Source organism: Pezoporus wallicus, unplaced genomic scaffold (genome assembly GCF_028554395.1).
Source record: "Pezoporus wallicus isolate ANWC-B61680 ecotype Strahan unplaced genomic scaffold, APGP_CSIRO_Pwel_v1 contig_1181, whole genome shotgun sequence".
Lineage (NCBI taxonomy): Eukaryota > Metazoa > Chordata > Aves > Psittaciformes > Psittacidae > Pezoporus > Pezoporus wallicus.
Genome location: NW_026641428.1, coordinates 5,664,706 through 5,682,169, shown reverse-complemented (window position 1 = coordinate 5,682,169; position 17,464 = coordinate 5,664,706). Strand labels below are relative to the sequence as shown.

The window sequence follows — 17,464 nt, the reverse complement described above, 5'->3', positions numbered from 1 at the left end:
CCCCTTGCTAGTGTTTGAAGTACATTTGCTAGCTGACTGGAGCTAGAGGTGACAACTAACCCACAGACCTTGGGAATATGGTTAGCAAGCCAGAACAGTAGGCAGGCTCACCTTCTTCTTGTATTCAGCTAAGTGCTATGCCCTGCTGTTTGCATAAGGGGACCGGCTTTTATTATTCTATTCTCTCCCCACTACGGTGCACCAGGGCAGCACAAAGCAAGATTTAGTGCTCGGATATAGCATTTGCTTGCTAGCAATTGTTATAGTTAAGGCTGCACTGAGACTTATGTCTTAACCTGCTGTTCTCCCATGCTCATAGTATTCTTTTAAAAAAAAAAATAAACCTTTCATCTGAAATTTTTCATGCTTGCTATCAGCTGAAATAGGATTTTTTTTTTTTCTTTTTGCAAGTCTGAGTAAAATTCATTCACTCCTGTTTGAATTATGCAAGGAAGGAGGGGTGGGGAGAAAGGTCTCCTTTTCTGCACATTCACACTCCACAAAAAAAAAGCTGCATATTACAAGCTGAAACTTTCCAGGTGGCTAGTTTTGACTGAAGGATGGCCTTCATGCTAATTACAAAGAGAGAAAGACGGAAAGAAAAATTAAAGAGAAAAATTAAAAATGACGCATATTGCGATTAACTCATTGTTTTGTAGGTGTGTCACACAGAAGTTCCATTGTCAGCCACTTAGAGCAAGTTTAAAGTAACAATTTCATTTAAGCTACAATGAACTACTATAATTATATAATACCAATGTTTTGTACTGCAATTTCACTAAGAATCTCCCTACAGAAGCTGCATAAGCTTTTACTTATGCAAATGGAGAAGCAGTGAAATCAGTGTAGAATCTTATGAATCATTAACTTTGGGCAGAAAGCTGGTCTGGGGACGGAGGGGAACAGCATGTAGTGTCAGTGACTGTCTCTGTGCTCTGGGTCTCTCTGATTGCCAGACTGCTATGGAGAATAACTCATAGTTTTTGCAATTTGTTCCAACTTATTACACTGTCAGGAGCACCAAACCACTAAAGCTTCAGTATTCTCTTTTCCTTGCTGTATTCCCATATACTGGTGAACATAACAGGCTGCACATGATCTGATCAGCACTGTGTGACTCTCTACGGTACCAAAAGATTGCTTTTGCAAGAGGGTACCTGGGCAGCACATGGTGGGAATGTTGGAACAGTCTCCTTTAACCTGTAGAAAAAAGGTGCTCTGAAGTAATCTTCTGTGTTCTCATAAACCACCTGGAAATAAAACACAAGCATGTAAATAAAGCAATACAACTGTAATTTTAAACATCTGAAAGCACAGCTGGTAAAAGTTCCCATAATGCTTGCCAACCTTGCTCCACATGGAGCAAAGATGAGTTCAGAAATTCCCCAGCACTAAGTTGCCAGTAACCTCTTGGAGACAAAATAAGGACTGGTGGATTCAGTGCAGGAATCCTCACATGTTTTTTCCCTGATTTTTGAGTGAAGTGAGGAGAAAGGCTATGCTTTTTCCCACTAATGCTGCTTATTCATACAAAACAAAAATAAAACAATGAGTGAATGCTGAGACATAGCAGCTTCTCTAACCAGGAATTTAAAACTTAACCTTTATTATTCCAGGTCCTCATTCCAGGAAAAAAAAGGTCTCGATCTAGTCACTGTGCGGATGGATCATCCAACAATTGCTAAACAGAAAATTGGCAGCAGTGCCTAGCAATACCATAGCCACAAAAATCCCCTGGCCTTATATATGTAGTCATCATTGGCATATACTGATCAACCCTCAGTGCCAAGGATCAAATAGATAGAAGTTAAATCTGGTTCAGATTTAAAAGTTATCTATTTGAGTCAAAAAGGAAAGGAGCCAGTTGGCAGCTACAAGTACTGGTAAGAGTAAAAACAGCTGCTGCGCTATTGAGGAAACATGGCAATGATTTTTTTCTGAACTCCTTATGTTGCACAAGGTGTTTTCTTAATGCCCCAGGTACCACAACAACTCTGCGAAAGCATTTTCCTACTTCAAGCTCATCAAAATATAATGAATGGGATACAGTACACTGGCACTGTATCCCTTGACTTTCATCAGCCCTCTACTGGTATGATTTCTACAGGTCCGTGGTGTACAGCAGGTATTTCTTGCTTGGAGGCCCCGTTTTAGTAAACAACTTGTAAGGAATGATCGACCTTGTATTTGACCCAGTACTTGCAAGTTATTTGTGTTCAAATTATTTTTTAATAGTCTGTTATTTTCTCCGTCAGCTCTCTCTCTGATTATGTTCTGAGAGCATTCAAAGTATCTTCCTCTGAAAACTGTCTTCCGACGCTTGTATGACAGTTATCTTAACTCCCGTGGATCACAGTGCCCCGGACACATTGTCTCTGGCTAGATTTATACTTGTCTATTTTACACCCTTTTATTTGTCATATCTACACCCTTGCATGCACTATAGTTCAATGATTGCAATTTGAGCACTCTTTTCTACCTAGCTGAACAGTCCTCCCCAACACACCACCATCCTGATGTGTAATCACCCAGGAGACATAATCATTCACTTAGAATAAAAATAATTCTCCTGCCGTTTGCTCCTCACCTCCATTCTGCCCTTTTTCTCTGATTTATTACACTATATTCCTTATGAAAATATTTTGACATCCATCCCCTCTATTCAAGTCTCGTACCCACCCTTTGAGGGAGTGCTTTGAACAGAGGAAGGCCAGGATGAGTGGGTATCTCATATAGTCACCCTTTTATTCCAGTGTCATTTCCCCCACCTCCTCATTATATTCCCGAGCCCTTCCCCTCCTTCTAGTTTAGCTGTGCCTACTGCCCCTCCTACAGCTACCAGGAGTCCTCCCTTCCCTCCCCTGCCCCTCTAGTAAATGACAGAAAATATTTCCTCACAGCCTCTGCTACTCAGGATTGTGTCTGAGTATATCAGGATCCTGAACCCCAGCCTTGTCTAAGCTCTCTAAATCACTTGACCCCAAGAAGGTTGCCACAGGACAGCACTTACTTGCAGCGCAGGCTGGAGACAAAGTGCTGTTAATGCACCGAATTCCTCTGGCTCTGATCTTTGCTGCTTAGTGTGACTGCAAGAAAGTATTCACTGAGCCAGAGCACTGAAATTATTGCTCTTTAAGCTTAGCCAAAATTACTGTGAAATTCCTTAATTAAAAAGTTCAAGCTGAGAAGCAAAACACTTTTGAATTCAGCCATCACAATGCCCCATTCAGTGCTGTAGCTTCCACCCCTTTTTTATTGCTACCCTCTTTTTCTGATGCTCCCTTACGTGCTGCCTGTTTTGCTTGTTATGATGAGTGTCCCACCCCCGACTGCCACCCCCATACTGCACTGACAAGCAGAAAGCTCTTTATGCTGAGTATTGATCTAGTGGTATGCACTAGCCCAGGGTGGAAGAGCATCTTGAATTTCTTGCTCCCCCAGGAGCATTTGATTCAAGGAGGATTTTCATGGTGTGTTGAGACTCAGAAAGTGGCTGCAATTCAGTAAATGCCAGATGCAGTGCTGAGCCTGAATGCATGCTGAGGTTTTGCTCTTTCTGTGGCGATAAGCTGTGTCCTGGGACAATGAATTCTGCATGTTTTTTCCCCAGTGTGCAGAAGAGCAGAAACGAGACCACACACCGACTGCCAGGTCGAAGCTCTTGTACTCAGGGACATAGGTTTCACCCCCTTTCTCACTGATTCTCCACAGAAAGTTTCCAAATCTGCTCTCTAAATGAGACTTTCAGACCTAAAGAACTTGAGTCACCTTCGTTCTTAATCAGGATGTGTGAGACCAGTTTGGAAACATTTGGAAAGCCCAACTCAGGACATTTCATGAGTACCATGCCTGCCACAGGCCCCCAAATAGCACTTGCACATGCTGGAGACCTCAGAGCACAGTGTACCTTTCACTGGCCTCAGGAAGTTGAGCCTGATACACAAATATGCATAAATGCTCCTCACTGTGCTCAGAGGAACTCAAAATCCAAACTCATTTCTGCCATTATAAACCTAGGAGAACTTTGCTACCCAGGAGATGGCTCTGATGTCACAACACAGCTAGGAGCAGAATTACACTGATGTTCCCAGATGCCATTCAGTAGCCTACAAGTAATGCTTGTATGCAAATCTGCTTTCCGTTTTCAATCCATTAAACCTTCCTATGGACAGTAGATGATACACACAGCTGAACTGTGGACACAGAGACATTAATATACCCATAACAGGCAGCCAAGAAGCGTGCAGAACAGTTTCAGGCTGCAGAGGACATCATAACACTGCTTGAAGTCAGTTTTTGAATTCATAAATGACTGATTTCAGCAAACCCCCCAGTCTGAAACCATGAAATTCTAAGGTATCTGAAGCAATGCAAAACTCATACTTTTTCCTGGCCCTAGGCCTTTTGCATAAAAGGCAAGGGAAATTGAAGGACACCCAGTCTGCGGCCTGCAGGAGGACATCATTGCCTTCAGGGAACAGCTGCCTTCCACAGACTTGGTGGCAGGCTGACAAGCTAAATGGCCTAGTAAAGGTAGGTACCAATTCATCCTACTAGTGACAAAAAAAATCTCCCAGTGGAGCATAAGCATCCAGAAGAGCTTTCCCTAAGGTTCAAGGTCCTACATGTACCTGTTACCTTCTGTTGCCTTTTTGGTACTTTCAGTAGCACAGAGCTTCCCTGACTGAATGCCAGAATATGAGTATTAATAACTGTAAATCAAACAGCAGCTTCTTCAGAGCACAGAAACACCTCTACATGCTGATGGCACAACACATCCATGTTCACCTGACACACAGCAGGTATGACCTGAAATGGGGAACGCTTTGAGATGCGATGCAGGGTGCCACCCTGGTAATTCTGCTCAACAGCTGGCTCCACCAAGTGGGGATCAGCACCTGACATTTTTCTTCAGTAAAGGAGGCTGGCATGGCTTGTGTATTGGCTCCTCCCAGACATAAGTGTAGGAAATGGTCACAGATCTGAACGTTCAGTGTGCATTTATTAGGGTTGAGTAGGCAATAGTTAGCTAGATTTTCTGTTTTAAACCTCCCTCTGATGAACAAAATAAATACAGTTCACAACTTTATTTCTTTGTCCTTTTTCTAGTAGTTGAAGGATTAATTACTAAAATCTATGCTTACAAAAAATGTTTAGGAAAACAGAATATCTGAGAGAGAAACATATTTCCTTTATTAATATGGTTTGATTTATGGATTTGTAAACTTACCACTTCAGCATGAATACATAAAGCAGAAAAACTACTTTAAAATTAAGTTGACAGTGCTTTAGGATGAATTACGGATACTGGTTTTGGCTGCTGACAGTAATTTCCTTCGGGATATTCTTCTGGCTGAGAAGCTGTAAACAAGAAATCTCTCAGCAACAGAAATAATTGAAATGAAGACAAACAACTGAAAGAATTAGATCATCTGCAATAATAATCATTTTTGATGCTGACTTTGGCTCCTTTGGGTCTAAAATAAGTTTATTTTTTAGAATTGTATTCTTTATTTCATAATCTGCGTTTCTCAAAACACTTATCCATGGTGAATGTATCCATGTGTCTGCTCTCCAAGAATCACTGTCTATCACAAGAAAAACAAAACTTTCTGAATCACCATAAAACTCTTCAATTTATTTAAAGTAAAAGCTGCAAAGGGGGAATCTCAGTGCTCCATTCTACATACCATATAAATGTAGCTTTCTCTGGTACATTTTTCCACAACTCCATATAGTGCTAACTTGTTAAACATTGTACCACTATTTATATTATTAATTGGAGCCTAGGACTACATGGAGCTCTTTGCATCTTTTGGACCATTAACATTTACATTTAGCTTGTGCTAAAGCACAGGCACCACCAATGGAAGGATTAGTGAGCCAGATGCATCAGCCAGACACTCGTTTCTAGCTTGGAGTGGCCACAGTTGACTGCAGTTAACATCTGACCACCGGATGTGTGTTTCTTCATGTGAAAGTCAGACACTGAAAAGTTATTAAGGGCATTTTCCAACAAAAGTGCTTTGCAGGGTGTATGATATTCCTTTCAGCAGTGGTGATGCAGATGATGATGTATCTTGTGCAAGCAGTTACTGAACATGCAAAATGGGAAGTGGATGCTAAAAATCTTCGTATTATTAAATAAGGAATCATATCTAAAGTAATTAAGAGATTAATATACCATTAATAGTAAGCAAATGTTGTCAGTTAATTCAGTTGTACTTACATATCTTTGCCATCATCAGAGTGCTTTAAAAACCTTCTCACACACAGTATGTCTCTGAAATAGGAAAACAAGGCTTTGTTCATATGAAGACAAAGGACTTGACCAAAGAATATCAGCAAGTCAGTAAACTCAAAATTACACCATCAATAAAATCATAATGGAAATCTCTCTCAGGAGTTGCATTTTCACATTTAGGTTGCAGGATTTTATTGGGCATAGAGTTGAAAATTATGACACAAGTGGCTGACCCTTCCAGCTTCAGGCTTGCCCTGCAGTCTGCGTAAAGGATGTGGAAATGGTCTCACAGTTATCACGCCTGAGCTCTCCTAACAATTGAAAGATGTTTCCAAAGAAACAAGTCAGTGATGATCCAGGCATTAATACCTGCATGTGTTTGCCTTGTCACGGTATTATCATTACACAGTCTTCAGACAACCTCTGACTTTACAAAACTCAGTGTTGGCGTTGCTATCATAAAGTTTCTTACTTTAAGGCTTGCAAAGAAACTATTTCAGAGAGCAAAGAATAGAAGACTTGAAAGAAAGAAGCAAACATTTTGTTAAAATCATTCAGGGGAAAATAAAAGACTTCAAGGATTTTGGAAAAGGCACAGTCCTTCTTTATGACTGTGGAGCTTAAAGGAACTTCTACTAAACTCCATGACAGCTGCATTTGAACATCAGCTATGGAAACTCAAAAAATCTGAGCAAGGAGATGCCCCTTACTTTAGAAAGCTATACATTTTAGACATATTTTCTATATCTCTGTATTTTGTGCTGTCACTGACATAGGTGAAGCAAAGATGGTAGCAATTGTACCTCTCACTTTGAACTGAAAAACTGCACAAGATACAGAGACACAGAAAATCACCCCTTGATTTCTGGAGAATTAAATTGCATCTGCAAACTCTGTCAAGTTCCACTTGGAGTAAGCTCTGGTGTCTAGTGCATTTCTGCCACTGGTTATTCTTTATTAAACTTTCTGTTTCTTCAGGAAAGACAGACTTGAAAGAAGGAGACACTCCTGAAATGCTTAGTTACTTTTATATTGTGAATTTTACTGACGACATGAAGGAGTGACAGAATCTTTCAGTTAACCTAATTCAAAAGAGAAGGGGGAGAAAAATTATATAAAAAGGATTTATATTGCTTTTTTCAACTGAACTGTTTTCAGTATAATGTCACGCTTTTAGTGTGGGGGATTCTGCATATGTCGTGATTCTACAGATGTTCCTGCACACTACATGCAGCTGCACTATTTGTCATGGGCAAATTTAATAGCAAGATGCTTGCTATGTGTTCCCTCTATTCTTAGACCACCAAAAAAATAAGTAAAAAATGAGGGGAAGAAAAAGCCCTATCACTGCCTGATGGTTTGCTTCCTGCCCTCCTTTATACAGCCTTTTGAAACAGTTAAAAACAAATTTTGGAGACACCATCTTCTGTACTAAATTCTGACACCTGCAGTCGCAGCTCTATTCCCTTTGCTAGGATGATTTGGCAATTTTCTACTGTTTATAACGGTAAGTAAATAATTGTAAGTACCTGAAGAGGTCATATTCCTAACAGTGAAGGTTCTTTGAGTTTGATCCGTCGGAAGAGAGAACACTTTCTGCTAAATTCCAAGTCTCCTTTGCTGTCATAGACGGCAGAGGAACCACAGGAGCACTCCATACCTGGATACGACAGAGCCACATGCTGTCAGAAGTTTTGCAGAGGCAACCTCAGAAGAGCTCTGCTACTCCACTGATTTTCTAATACTGCATCTTCTTTAAAAGTATTTTCCTTACTAAATTTTGTTGGTAAAAGGCCAGCATGTTATTCAGCTCATCAGAGGGGACCATACCCTTGGGCTCCACCTTCCTGCAGGTGTATTCAGCAAGCAGAACAAGACTTTTCCAAATTAAATGGAAAAAAGAAATGATTTTTTTAACTTGAAAAGCCTATAATGTGCTGAAACATGGGCTGTTTGGCAAGTGGTAACAGAGGGAACTGAAGAACTGGCAGTGCAAGGAGAAATTTGGACTTCAGAGGAAGGAGATTGAAAGCTGAAGTAGGAGCACATCCAACTAAACTGAACAGGATAAAACTCAAGAAGAGGGTACAGCTGTAAAACCAGTTAAAAGTGTTACACCTCCAGTAAGTATATGAACAAGAATAGGTGCTATAAATGAAAAGTATGAGTCTAATTATTTTATCTCCTGCAGTACAAGAAAGACATTAACCTACTGGCTCTCATCCAGTGGAGGCTGGAGCAGGTAGCATGCGAAGAGAGGCTGCGGTTCTTCAGCCCTGAAAAGGCCAGGAGGGCAGGGGGATTTACTGCTTCCTGAAAGTACAGCCAGGTTTTCCTCAGACGTGCAAAGGTCAGGAAAGAGGCAACCAGCAGAAGTCAGAGAATGGGCAATTCTGACCAGGGATTTGGAAAAAATGGTCAAATATTGGCAGAGGGGCCCTGGGAGGTTCTGGCACTCTCACAGTGAGGTTCTTCCAGATGAGCACTGCACATCTGTCATTGAGAGTGACCGTGCTTAACAGATCGCCAAGATATGAATGTCTATCACTGTAACATGAAAATATACATATGCTACAAATATGGTTGAAAATTTGAGTGCTTATGAAACATAGAAGAAAAGATGGATCAAAAAGTTGCACATTTTTTTGCCAAGAGAAATATTTTTGATAAATATTTTTAAATAAGATTTTTAATAATATTTAAAAAATATTAGTTTGTGTAATATTGTGTTGGAGGTATTTTAAACCATGTTGGATTTAACACATTTCCAAACACTGCATGTAGGTAGGATATGTAGTCATGTACCAAGCTGATGAAAAAGTTCTTTTTGCTACCAAGAAGCTGATAATTTTGGAAATGTATAACAAGTGTTTCTGATATTCTAGATGTGCATCTGTGAACACAGACTGTCCAAGAAAATGGAATATACCAGTGAGTCTTTTCAGAGCAATGCCAAGAAATAGCACTGAAATATGCAATAGATACGGGAAGATATTAGTTTCCAGTCTTCAGACAACTGTTTAGCTCAAAAGTTAACCAGCTGTGACTATGATATTTCTCCTTCTATGTCTAATCAGTCTCTAAATCATATATACATGCGATCCAGTCGTATGTGTATAGACCCAATTCCAGAAACTGTTGTGTATTACCTCTTGTAAAACCTGTCTGACACTGTTCCTCTGTGTGTGTGATGTATCTTAGATTCAAGCATGTGACCTTAATTATCCTATATCCTTATAGGTTACACTATGGTCTCCTACATCTCTACAACCTGTAGCTCTCATTTTAATGACTGCAGTATTCCTGCTGATTGTGCAAATTATATCAGTGATGAAAATCAAACGCTTTTTCTTACCTGGTCTCCTGATAGCAATGAAGAAATACAGGTCAGTGAGACCTATATATATTATCCTGATTCAACAGAAGATAGGAAAGTGTGAATGCAAACAGTATCTGCTGCTCAGTCATGATTCTGCAGTCATAGAAAAGTTTGCAAATCCTTGCTGAACTCGGCAATTCACAGCATATCCAAAGGGACTTGACATAACGCACGCCCAGTAAGTGTGATTTTGCCATTATTAGTTAAAAGCAACAAGGTTTGTACTGACAGTGCAGTGTCTCATCAATTCCATGGGTTTGTTTGTGCCTAAATATGTTTTAACTTTTTTTAACTGTAGCTTGTCCAGCTCTAAGACATTCTTGACTAGATTTTTTAGTTTAACTCTAGTCTATAGTAACAACAAATGATTACTCATTGTGGACTGCTAGAATAAGTCACGGGGAAGAGTGCAGACACAGATGACACGAATCAGTCATTTAATCACAGTAAACTGATAGTGTTAAGAAAAGATATAAAACTAAATCCAAGCAGACACCAGACTGAGGAGAAAGACATCCCCTCCCATGAGTATTGCACTCTTCGTGGTGATGACTCATCATAATACTCCCCCAGACCTTTTGAGAAATACCGAAGTGTCAATCAAAGACCCAAAAGACTGAAAGAGTAAGCACAACACTAGAGAATAGGGAAATTTCTGTGTAGCAATTTTAACTCTATTTTTAATGAGGCCTTCCTGTATTCATTTTTCCATTATTACTAAAAAGCAACAAGGTTTGTACTGATGCTGTAGGGTCTGTAATTTTGACTATTAGGCTGTTTGAAACATTAACCGGACTAACAGTAAATTCATAGATCACAAAAGGCACAATGTGCCTTTTGTGGTCAATACCCTTTTGCCAATAAGAAGACTGAGTATAATACTACATCTTAACATCACAAATATCTTTAAGGACCTGGAAGCTGAAATAAACACGATAAAGATCACTGAAGCTCGCAAGCACTGTTGGCCAGTTACAGTCTGTGCTGCTGTGCTCTATTTTCTCATGGACAAGCAGAATAAAATCAATCAATCCAGCTCTCACTCAAGGTTACTGCTCAGAAAGAGGTCAGCGTGTTTGTGTGCTGCTGTTTTAATCTAGTGCTACCACTGGCTTACAACTTTCTTTCCCTCCTGTTGCAGGCCTTTACTGTTGTACTTCACAGGGCAGTGCAGCGAGCAAAACCCTCTGACAACGTGAGGCTGAGTGTAAAGAACACGACTCTCTGCATTACACCCTCAAATATCATTTACATCCATCTGTTTGAGAGAGAAAAGCTTTCTTTCACAGCACAGTTCTCTCTCCTGGTACAGCATGAACCCTGCACAAGCTTCCATTTATGACTCTGTGTGTACACCTGTGCCTGCAGCATGCAGCCCACAGAAGTCTTTTGCCTAATGATTTTCAGGCCTCTCTTGCATGCCTTCCTGCTTCACCACAGTAGGAGGGAATATGGACATGTTTGTGTACTTCTGCTTGGGTCTCCTTGCTGTAGCTCAAGCTGTTCATGCTGCTAACAGGCTGTGCTGGGCCCCCGGAAACTTCCTCCTGAGGCAATGAGTATCAGTCTGAAACTCCTCCTACAAACTGAGCTTGCTCTCAGCCAGCCCAGGCTGCTTTCTCATCAAGTACAGAAAAGCATAACTTCACAGACACTGCTGTGGCTGGAGGACACCTCTGCAGGGACAGCCGATTTTCTCACTCTCCACTATCCATCCTCAACTCAAACACCAGGAACCACATCTACTTTTAAAGCAGCTCTTCATGTCCCAAGTGCTGCTGTGCATGTATATCTTCCTCCTAGAAGGGGCTGAATGGAAAGAGTATTGTGTAATGATCTCTCATTTAGCTAAACGTGTCATCTTTTCCTTCACTGCATTTGTCTGAGAAGTATGCTGAGTCTTGTGCAGCTGTGTTCTTGCTCTTATTAGGCACAGATCTCTTCTAAGTTTTGCACCCAATACCAAGAGTTTCCTTCTTCCCTTTGAAAAGAGTGGTAGATGGTCACAGAGCAGATGAGCCCAAAGCCTGCACAGATGTGAGTCAGAACTAGGATGAAAATACTAACCTAGTAAAAGAGGCTTATCTTTGACTTCCAGTGCATGTGATGTGAGCTGGAAAGCGAAATCCCAAATGGAGAATGGAAAGGGAGAACAAAGAAATTCAGATTCAGTTACTGACCTTACTTGTTTTCAGAGCACAGAGTATCTGTGTACTGAGTACTGAACCATAAATCAACCATCCAGTGAATTCCTGCAGTCTCCTTGAGGTCACCTGGAACTCACGTGCAAGCATCTCGCACGAGGATATGCACAATGGCTGACTTCAGCAATGTGCCGAGCACCTTCTGCTCTGCGTGAGGTTGGGATGCTCAAAACGCTCACCGTCACACGTGGCCGGGTCTTGCCTTTATTTGATACATTCCTGATTAAGCTGTGTAAACAAATTACAGTCCTGACACAGAAAAAACTCACTATATTTATTACTACAAATCAACTGGAGTTAAACCAATTGCCATTGTCAGACAAGCCAACCTTTATAACAGATCTAGCATTAAATCATGGATGTCTATAGGGAGTTCCCTTGGATCATTTGATCAAATTATGCTCTTAAAAGTACCCTTCAAAAGTGTCATCCTGGTGTAGGAGGAAAAGAAAGAAAATAAGGCAATGAAATTAATGGCAATTTGGAAAAATGAAATGTTGTCTCATGTATTTTGACAATGTAGACAACAGTAGGTTTGCCAGACAGATCAGCTTCAGACTTCAGATACAGCGCATGCAATATCTGACTTGCGCAAAATAAACTAGTCTAAAGCACAAGCTACCTGCTAGCCATTTGCTTGGCGTTGCCCTCTTGAACCAGTTTACAAGTTTATTTGCACCATTACAGCTCTGGCCACATTTCTCCCAAGCTTGAGGTCCTTCCCCAGTCCTTGGGAAGAAAGCTGGCATCTGACAGGGTCAGTTTCTGGACATAGAAGTGCCTAAGTAGCAAGGTGGGCAGGCAGCAGCAGCAAAAGGGGAAAGGATAAGAAGATGGAGAAATGAGAGGCTGCTAAAATAATCAGGTAAAGAAAACAAGAAAGAACACTGAAATTCCTGAAGGGCTGGGACAGAGAAATCCCACTGCACCTACTGCACCATGGTTTGCAACAGCACTTTGTAGGCATCTTTCCTTTGCTGACATCTGCTGCTGCACTCAATTGCTTTCAACAGTAAGACATCAGTCAAAACTGGGCATAACTGAGGGACCCATGGTGTCGCCAGCACCTGCAGCAAGTTAGGAACAAAAGATGATCTTCTTGAGTTTTGGATCTTTGTTGTGGTTTAACTGGCAAATTAGCACCACAGAGCCACTCCCTCACTCCCCCAGAAGGATGGGGGAATAGAGTTGGAATGGGTTGAGATAAGTACAGTATAACAATAACAGTAACAGTAACAATAATAACACATAATGAAAAGGAAAATAACATATAGTGTAATTTTATTCCTAAACAGTAATATCATTTTATTCCTAAAAACTGAATTCCTGTGCAGATCCTTTGACCTTACTTTGGTTGACAGTAAAACCAGCTTTCAAAAGAATCTGGATTGCTCTTCTCCCTGTCTCAAAAAATTCCTCCACTGTGTGGCTGCCTTTGACTCCAGTTCATATTGGAGTTCCACCACATCTGGTAAGGCAGCACTCAGCAGCAGTGTAACTTTGTTCAAGCCTCAACAGACCACTGTTAGCCTCCGCCCTTCATTAGATTTTTACACTGGCCAAATGGGACTGTTAAAGGTGAACGAGTATTACCAGTCAGTCCTTGACTCTCCAGTTAATGGATCAACACATGGATGGGAACCAGTAAGTCTTGACTGTTGCAATACTGTCACCGGTGCACTGCCATGGTAGCAACTGGCTATTTCAACTATATGAGGATGTTCAAGATATTGAGAAGCTATTTTAACAAGAGAGAAAACATCATGGAAGAAGGTAGTGAAGGTGCTATTTTGTACTTCCTTGACAAAAAAACTGAGAGGAAGAAGTACAATTGTTAATTGTCTCCATAAGATGTACAGTAATGGCTTCAGAACAAAACCCATATACCAGATCAAGCTCAAGGTCATTGCTTTAGTAACAAATTTCCCAGGCAAAACATCACTAATCACTACAGAGCACAGCAAACTGCAAAAGCCAACACCAATCTTTAACAGGCACAGCAAAAAAAAAAAAAAAAAATCAAGTAAACTAATGTTGAGAACACATGAATCAATATCATGACCTGCAACTGTTAACAGAGGAAATATAAATCCCTTATAATACACTCTGATCAATCTGTTATTACCTCAAAGCCTTCAAGCCCCACAATGGGTGCCAAAAAGATTGTCACAGCTCAACCGCAGCTGGCAACTAAGCACCGCACAGCTTCTTGCTCACTCCCTCCTCAGCAGGATGAGGGGAAGAGAATTGCAAGGTAAAGGGTGAGAGAACTCACGGGTTAAGATAAGAACATTTTAATAACTGGAAGATAATAGTAAAAGTAAAAATAACTGGATTAATAATAATAATGATAATGAAAATAATAATACTGTAATGAAAAGGAACATTAAAAAAAATAGAGAGGGAAATAAAACCCAAGAAAGACAAATGATGCAAATGAAAACAATTGCTCACCACCAACCGACCAATGCCCAGCCAGTTCCTGAGCAGTGCCCCCTGGCCAACTTCCTCCCTAGCTTATATCCTGAGTGAGACATCATATGGTATGGAATATCCCTTCAGTCATTTGAGGCCAACTGCTCTGTCTGTGTCTCCTCCCAAACTCTTGTGCACCCGCAGCCTATTGACTGACAGGGCAGTGTAAGAAGCAGAAAAGGCCTTGATTCCCTGTAAGCATTGCTCAGCAATAGGGAAAGCATCCCTGAATTATCAACACTGTTTTCACCAGCAATCCATAGTCCAATACCAGCTACTGCAAAGAAAATTAACTGTACCCCAACCAAAACCAGTACAACCTTAAACTGAGTTTGCTGGACTGGAAAGTGTTAGGTAATTTTGGTGGTGTTGGGCTTTTTACTTGGGAATACAACAGATTTGACTGTGAAGCGTAAGGGGCATTTTTACAGATTCTTTAGAAACATGCTCATACTTTAATACTGACTGTCCAGCCTCACACAATATGCTGTGACTTGATTTTGCATTCATAAAACAATATATTACAGCACCAACTGATAGAGATTGGTGTACTGAATTCAGGTTGAAGAATCTAACCATCCATCCTCTCATTTGATTTTCCTAAAAGCACCTAAATATCCTTACTCTGCTCATGTTCCACACCTTGACCATATGGTCCTCTACCAGAGAAGAGAGTAATTCTAGGCAATTAAGGCACTTGCCCATATCCATTTCATCTGCAAATCTTTGGAGGTGCAAACAAAACACTGGATGGGGAAGACTTGCTAATGCTGATAGTGCTTTAGATCACTTGATAATCTTTTTCCTGTGTTAGTTATTACTGAATGGAAATCAAATGCATGCATGTTAGGACTAGGAACAGATGGCACTTCTGTTCTGTGAGGAAGAAATAGGGGCAAAGGGGCAGCAAAGTTGAACCTCCCCCCTTCCCTGTCTTACCAGGATCCATTGTGTTGCCCTCCTGTTACAGTTGGCTGTGACTCTTTCTTGTTATAAAGAGATGTCAGAAGTTAGAGAGAGACAGACAATAACCTCAAATCCTTTACTGCATTTTACCAGGATTCTGAAAAAATAAAATAAAAAAATAAAAGCCAGCTGAGGGAGCTGGAAAATGTCAGTGAGGCATTACACAAAGAACTTGATACATTTGTTGACCTTTCTTCTTCCTCCACCCTTCTCCTCTAAGGCGGATTTAGTAGTAGTGGGTGCTTAGTGCTATAAGTGCTTTCTTAAAAATAATTTAGATGCTATTGTCTGTCTGCCATTTAGAAAACATAGCTGCTTCAGTGAGCCCCTGCTGAAAGGGGAAAAAGAGGGTTTATTGAAAGGCCTCCAAAAAGGCACCGAAAATTCATTCTTTTCCTTGTCGGCTGAAACCCATCCTGTTGTTGCCTTTACAGTTTTTGTTTTAGTTTTCTAATTGTACCATTGTATTCAGGGTCTTTTCACTCCCCTATTTTACAAACAGCGTGTGTGGTATTAAGAGCTGAAGGCAGAGATGAGAGAAGTGTTTTGAACTGACTAATTTGCAGGCAAGAAATAAAGCTCTTGTAAGGTGGTCCCAGGGGTATCTTTGCCATGAACACTATTTGAAATGACATGTAATCTGGTACATTTCAAAGGCAAAACATTTCCTATTCTAAAGTATCTTCATGAGCCAGGGTTGGTTTACCTGTTTACAGAGAATAATAAACTCCACTGGGGACACGGAAACTCCTTCCCTGCCCTCTCAGAATCCCTGTTCTTTTTCAAAGGGGCAATTGCAGCCAACAGTTTCTTTCTGTCCTATCTTTTGCTGCTCTGATGGCTTATAATTCAGCACTCACTACTAATACATAGCTGAATGCACTTCTGGATTAAACACCAAGTAACAGAACACAGCACATCCCTGTACAACACAGTAACTAATGGTGTGGAGCTGCCTTTTTGCCTTTTACAGGAGGGGAAAATTTAGATGCACTTCTTACAGACTTCTAAGATTTTAATCATTTCACCATGTATCTTTGATCTGGCAATTTCTTCATAGAAACTATTCCTCTTTTAAAGAAATCTGAGCTCAACTAGCCTTGGAATATTGTATTAATACTCTTTCCTAGCACACTTGAGTGTTTCGAGCCTTGTTGCCATCCTAAAAGACTTACACACAAAAGCACACATTTAATTTGTGGAGGCAGAAGAGCCTTACATTTAGAATTTTGTCTGTATTTTAGTGAAGGCTTAGCTGGTCTTGCAAGCTGACACATCTGTGAACAAACTCATGTACTAGAAGAAATGCTTCTCTATGTGTACGATATGCAGTCTGCATTGCATGGTTTTGAAAGATTTAAAAATGTTTTAAACCAGGAATTTGACCACAAATTAAATCCAAACTTTTTGTGAAAATAAACGCTGATAAATATAATGGATATTTCCTATTAATTGCAGAGCCATTGCGTACTAAAGCTTTTACTTACAGAAACTGACGCCTTGTGAACTCTCTGGATTTCACCAGTTACTTTGATTTTCTCTAACTGTATGATGGACAGAAATCAGGGTGCCGTGTGTCTATAATAATGAACCGATACACTGGGGCTTTTTTTTAAATCAAAACCTTTCCTTGATTTTCAAAATCCATATGCTTGTGCTCAAATGTACTGGCTCTACCTTTCAAGTGTCGACAATGATGAATAAATTTTGTTACCTGAACAGAGACACTGAAGGCTCCTGGAAAGGAGAAGCAGAAGCTGGTTTAGAATGTCCAGAAAAATGAAATTTCTAAGAGAATGAAAAGCAAAAAAGTTCTTTCCTGAACCTGATAACTATGTGAGACAGCAAATCAGTCGGGATGACTTACACTGTCAGTTTGCATTACTAGCCTCAGCCCTCTGAAGGACAGATTGCACTGTGAGTGACCCTAACGTGTGTTGTACAGAAGTCATGATAAAATATTATGCCCCATAGAGGGGTCTTACACCTTACTGTTGTTTTTCACAAGGCTCTGTCAAGTCTAATTCTTAATTAATGGGAACTTTGCCCAAATGTAACTTGTAACAAAATGAGCCCAGTGTTCACAAAAACTTCTGAAGAAGGTAGTGCTGTTCCCCAGGAGCATTCATACCCTGGACTGGCCCCCTTGTCAATTCTGAGCCATTAGATTAGTCTGGACTAGACCCTATCACCAGC

General features: G+C 40.5%; 1 long non-coding RNA gene across 1 annotated transcript; it reads right to left on the bottom strand.

Moving 5' to 3' along the window:
• Positions 1 to 9,955: 9,955 nt before the first annotated feature.
• Positions 9,956 to 15,357, bottom strand: LOC130607052 (uncharacterized). The gene is made up of 3 exons (XR_008974149.1): positions 15,242 to 15,357; positions 13,421 to 13,565; positions 9,956 to 12,894 (listed from the first exon to the last, which is right to left on the bottom strand). It is a non-coding gene; the product is annotated as an uncharacterized LOC130607052 (long non-coding RNA).
• Between the last annotated feature and the right edge of the window lie 2,107 nt (positions 15,358 to 17,464).